Consider the following 6,449-nt stretch of genomic DNA (forward strand, 5'->3'; position numbering starts at 1 on the left):
TTTAGCCTGACCCTGCCAACTCCCTTTCTCTTCCAAAATGGAGGTTGATCTTTAGCCTCTGTAGCCACACCCCTCATCTTTATAGAACTTTTCTGCACACAATGCTTAATGTTTAATAACAGCCACTAATTCAAGTAAAAACCAAATTGGTGGAAGGCAGTTCAGAGGTAGTAAGAGGAAACAGTAAGCTCCAAAATTAGAACAGTGTTGGCAATTCTTTGGGAGTATTGGTTATAGCCACGTTGGTCTAAGGACACAGGCAAACAAGGTTCTTTGGGTAAATGTGATATCTTTTATTAGACAAAGTAAATAGTTGGAAAAACTGTTCTTTACAAGCTTTGGGGCACAAACACCCTTCTTTAGGCATAGGGAGTCTGCTGGTGTTTGTGTGCTCTCCTGTGAGGAATAGAAGCTTAAGTCAATATGCAAAATGCAGGTCTGTGAAAATGCAAATGCATGGCAGTGAAGATCAGAGGGGGTGGGAGGTAATAGGTATGAGACAGATAGGTGAGGGGGGCAAAGGGGAGAATGTTGACCCAGTGATAGAATGTAGCTGGTAAAATGTAGAGAGGTTACCTGGGGTTATTGGATGGCAGGCAGGTTATAACGTGCCATAAATCCAATGTCTATATTTAGTCTATGATTTTTTTGTATTCAGTAGATTTATGAAGTGAAGATGGTACGCTCGTCTACAAAAGGTGTTTTGTAAATTCCCTTTGAGGATTAGAACTAAGAGATCGGAGAGGGAGTGATTGTCTTGCGAGAAGTGTACACCCACAGGTAACTCAGTATTTTTGTCTTTGAACGCATACTGAAAATCTATCATTCTGGTACACAGTTGTTTGCTTTCTCCTACATATTTTCCATCAGGGCATTCAGTGCACTGGATGAGATGTATTACATTTCTAAAGGTGCAGATGTAAAATCCAGGAATTGCTTCTTGGCAATTCTTGGAACTCATATCTACATTGGCTTCATGGCAAAGATAGGCTACAGCTTATATATGCCAGTCACAATAGTAATTAATAACCTCCCACATATTTGAAATAAGTAAAAAAAAAAAAAACAATGTAGCATAACGCATCCCCCCTCTCCTCCACCAACAGAATAAATTTCTTGATTGTGTTGTTGTTTTAGTGAACCTAATCTCTTTTATCCAGACCAGAAGAATGGAATAATTTAAGTTATCTGAGTGAGTTTAGCTAGAAAGCCCATGCCTTATTTTTATTTAAATATTTCTTTTATAGATTTGCCTAAAAGCTCTAGCCAAAACTGTGGCTTTATTTTGCAGGTGCGTCGGTGAGTGCCTGAACACACTCAACTATTGGGGCTAAAACATGAGGGGGCTGTCCTGCTACTTGCTGAACCAGAATTTTGGCATACATTTGTATGGAGCCACATATCTGTACAACCTACCGCATGCACTCAGAAGTACATTGGCCTTAAATGACTTGCTCAACATCAAGGTTAGATATTGGTGGCAGATCGAGGAATTAAAATCAAATCTCCTGACTCTAAGTTCAGTATCTCAGTCACAACATCCTCCTCCTTTTTTTAAGTTGGGTAATGAGGACCCTAAAGTTGCTCTCAAGTCCTAGTTTACCACATGGCAATGAATTAAAGCTGTCATCAAGTCACAATGTTAGCTTGGTGTAGGAACTCTAAGTACTTGCTGTGGAATATAAGCTCTTACTACATGTGTTTGAACAGATTTGTTTTGGCTTCACTAAAATACATGTTTGTAAAAACATATAGCTGTTCCATATATGTTTAAACTGTTTTAATGGAGCAGTAACACATTACATGACTTGATTTACCATGTCACAGTACTTACATTTAATTCAATAAAATTGCTTTGTAAAAGTATTAACATTCCTGGACTAACAAAGCATCTTTGCTGAAATCTAGGTACAGTGCAAGCAAGGAAAAATAAATGAACAACTTAAAATATAGCAACATTTCAGTAATCCACAGATGTGAATTAATATTTCTGATACATTTTTCCACTTAATTTTGATTGTTGTAAACTCAAAAGACTTCATTGTAATGGGAAAAAATGAAAAACATTTTTCATGTTGACAGCCTAAAATATTATTTTAATTGTTCAGTCATTCCTCTGAAAACTTACCTTCAGGTATAACTTTCAAGTCCCACTGGAAACAATTTTCAATAAAACAATATTTTAAAATTTTCCATGGGAACCATTCTGAGCAATACTGTCTTGAATGGAATTTTAAAATCAGTCAAAATTTATGTCTCATATTCTGCATTTATGGGTTTCTGGATTGAATTCTTGGACTGTGCATAAAGTAGATATTATTTAATATTATTTTCTCTTACTGTAACATATATGGTCATAAAAAAGGGATGGACTGCCTTCAAAGTGCTGACAGAGGTGGTTAGGTGGGGGGAAACACTACTTATATAAAGTAAATTTTAGTATTTAGTTTTGTTGTGTTTGATATGATTTCTGCAATCACTATTTCTTAAGTAGACAGAGAGATTTGATGAGGGTATAGGAAATACAGGTGTATAGTGAAATCATTCTATTCAGAAGTTCTGTTACATCACTGTAACAGATGTTGCTTTTACCAAATGAAAGCTGAAACCTACTTTCCTTATTTATGAGAATAATCATACTGAAGTTGTTAGGAATGTTGCCATTGACTTCAACAGGAGTAGAGATAGGTCTTTGGTAGGGGTGTGCGAAGCGGACCCTATTCGATTCGGATTCAGTCCGAATCAGGGACGGTGATTTGATGAGTTGATTTGGATCACTGTTCCCGATTCAATTCAGCCGAATCCAAATCTGAAGATTCAATGCCGATTCGGAGAATCAGCAGTTTGGACATAGGCACAGCTTTGAAAGTTTTTTCTACATACCTTGAGGTAGCAGGTGCAGCTCATGATTGCTGTGATGCTAGGGTGCATGGAGAATCCCACAGGAGTGCGGGAGACCCTCCACGTGCTCAGCAGCAAAACCGGAAGTGGACTGGAAGTACTTGTGGGTCTGCTGCCGAGCACACTGGGGAGTCCCCTGCACTTCTGTGGGACACTTCATGTGCCCCAGCATTGCCGCATTCACAAGCTGCCTGCTATTTAGAGGTATGTAGAAAAAAAATATTTAAAGCTGTCTCTGTGTCCAAATCTCTCCAAATTGATTCAGAGAGTTCCGATTTGATTCAGAGAGATTAAAGGGTCCTCTGATTCACTTCAGTTTTGGAGATTCAGTCACCGAAGTGGGCTGAATCTCCACTGAATTGAATCAGGGACCGAAGCTTTGCACAGCCCTAGTCTTTGGCAGTTTGTATTCACTTAACTCATTCTTAGGCACTCTGAATGCCACTAAAGTATATACTGTTCTAGTCAGTATTCTGTGTTAATGAAAGTCTGAGGGGAAGAGTAGTGTTAGAGTGATGTTGTAGCCATGATGGTCCAGGAGTTAAGTGAGGGGCAAAGGTTTCTTAGGGTGATATCTTTTTACTGCATAGTTGCAAAAGTTAGACAAGCTTTCTAATGTAGGACATCCTTCTTCGGGTCTGAAGAAGAAAAGTCAGCACAGTATAGTAAAAAACAGTTGGAAGGGGGCAGAGATATTCCCAGGGGTAGCAGACAAATTACTGCCAGAGGAAAGGAAGCAGATTACTGCGAGATCAAGGCCTATCAGAAGGGAGGAGGGGCATTCTCGCCTTTCATGTATAGGAAGAATACAAGAAACAGGTAAGTTATAATGTGCCATGAAAACAATATCAGTATTAAGTTCTTAGTTTCCAGCCAGTTTATGAATTTTTGCTCCTAAATCTGCCTTTGAACCGTTAGGTAGATTTCCCTTGAGCATGAGGATACTGAGGTCAGTAAGGGAGTAGTTATTATTTGAAAAATGTGTTCCTAATAGTTCATGTATGTCTGTGGTCTGTCCTTTATCATTTTTCTATGAGAGTTCATTCTAGTGCATGCGATACCCTTTGGAGGTGGGGGGCGGTCTACCACCCTGGCATCAGCTCCCTGCTGTGATCTGCCTCTCCTGCTGGCTTTCCTGGCTCCAGCTCACCTCCAGTCTCTTGTCTGACACAAGTGTAATGCTATCTTGCTTGTTGTTGGGAGAGGTGGTCCCTGTGGCGGGAGGGGAGGCACTTTGCTGGTTGTCTTGCCTGCCCAACTGGGCTAGTCCCCCCACCTAAGGCCTCTACTCCTCCTCAAGTGCTTCATCTTTAAGGATGCTGGAGGCTTCTGAGCACCTGTCTGGACTTCCATTGTCACAGTCTTGGGCCCCTTCCTCTCTGGCTGTACCCTCAGTCTTGGTCCACTGTTTAAGACCTTAGCTCCCAGGTATCAACCTTGCCTTAGCAGCAGTTCCTCCTGGGGTTCACGTTTTACTTCACCTGTCCTAGTCCCTCTGGCTTGTGGCTAGCTTTTGGCACCTATAGCAGGGGAGTACCACCCAGGCACCTCCGCTAGTGGCTTCTCTGCCTGTCGCCACAACCCGATTCTCCCATCTCAAGTTCAAAACAGAACAAAAACACTAGCCAGCTCCTTCACAAAACAAATAGTCTCCCTCCCTCAGGATAAACTTTGATGCCATCTCACTCCATCCCCCTGGGTGGCTTGGTACTTGCCCATCTCCAACAACCACTCTCTCCAGGGATTTTTCCCAAGTATAGTCTGTAGTTATTTGATGACTGCTCCAATCGGCTTTAGCATGGGGTGATAGGTGACAATCGAGTGTGAGGGGAAGGGAAAAGAAAGCCTTATAGCTCATAAAGAAAGCATGCTGAAAAAAACATGCAGTAAGAAAAACACTACTTGACATGAGAAAAAAAAAGAACAAAATATGTCTGTAAACTTTAACCTTCACATTTGAAAGAGACTGCAACAACTAAACCAGAAATTACAAAATACCCCACACTGCTCAAATCCACTGCTTAGCTTCAATATGGAGAAAGGAAGAGATGCACACAATATCCTTCTCTTTACAATGGCAGTTTTCATCTTACTACTATATACTAATAATCATATTTCTTTTCTTCAGAAGATTCCTTTGGCCCCAGTTCTGTTTCTGTGTGAATACATTGACTTGTGCTCACTGACTTAAGTGAGGCAGTTAGGTCCTAACCTAAGCATCCATACCAAAGTGCTTCTTATTAATATTCCAAAGCCTCTACAATGAGGGCAATTCCATATACTCAGTATCATACTATAGTATGATACCGAGTATAATATTGAATATATGGAATTTTCCATTTTTCAGATACAATATAACTCAGTTATTCAAAAGCCTTTAGAGATATGAGAAAATGGCTAATCTGAATGTAATTTATATTTGTATTTGAATTTCAGATTTAGGGAATAGATTTATTTACAGATTACCTGAAATTCAAATAATGGGGGGGGAGGGGGGGGAGGGATCAGCTAATTGGTACCTATTTTCCTGGTTTTTTGCGTGTCTGGATTGTCCATCCAAAATTAACCCTTTCCAATTTCTCCTAAAGCAGAGTTTCTGCTTGTCTGTAAAGATTAATTTGTTCACTCTGGCTCTGGTCAAATCTTTTCAGTTGGAAAGTAGGGTTTTGGTTTTTGTTTTTTAATAAATGAAATGATCAAAAGTGTGCTTAATGAAAGATGACAGCAATGCCAAGCCTGAAATCAGAGAAAAGGCTGAATATATAACTGTATAGTAAGCAAAATAATGAATGGCTTCTCTAACCATAAAATACTTAGTTAAACTGATTCAGTGTGTGGGTAACCTGAATAACATATACTCCTTATACTCCTAAGTGTACTACTTTGGATAACAACTACTCTCTCCATGATCTTAAGAAACATCAGCATTAAAGCTAATTTCTTTTTGTTTTGTCTTTTATTTTCTTTTGGTTCCCATATACGTATGCTCATAAATAATATGGCAACAATTTTGCCAAAATCAAAGTACATCATGTGATTGCCTATATTAAATATTAGCAAGTCAATTACTGGTTTTATTAATAGTCCAATAACTAACAATTAAAGAGCTTTAAGTTTATGAAACTAGGTTTAGATAGTATCTTTTGAATGTGTCCTGAATTTTCTTTTTTGGATTGGTATCCATGCACTGGAGAATTGAACGGATAACAACTAACAAATTCATCCAAGTAATGTGCAATTCTTATTGTATGCTATGCTTTTTAACATTCATGCGTCCTTTTGATGACTTAAGCTTTTTTGGAATTAAAAAGTTAAGTTAGGATTTATAGCAGAGAAACAACATAGCAGCTTTCACTATCAGTCTTCATTCACAAGTCTTATAACAGGAGGTGTAATAAACAATCTAGATTTATGACTGTACATTTTAATTACTGTTTCTGAAGGTTATATAATCTGAGAAGATGATCACTGCTTCTTCTGATTTGGAATTTCCTTCTTTGGTGCCAGACACTACCGAGTTATTCAGTAAGCAGACAACTTTGCTCTTT

The sequence above is a fragment of the Alligator sinensis genome, unplaced genomic scaffold (genome assembly GCF_000455745.1).
Source record: "Alligator sinensis unplaced genomic scaffold, ASM45574v1 scaffold976_1, whole genome shotgun sequence".
Lineage (NCBI taxonomy): Eukaryota > Metazoa > Chordata > Crocodylia > Alligatoridae > Alligator > Alligator sinensis.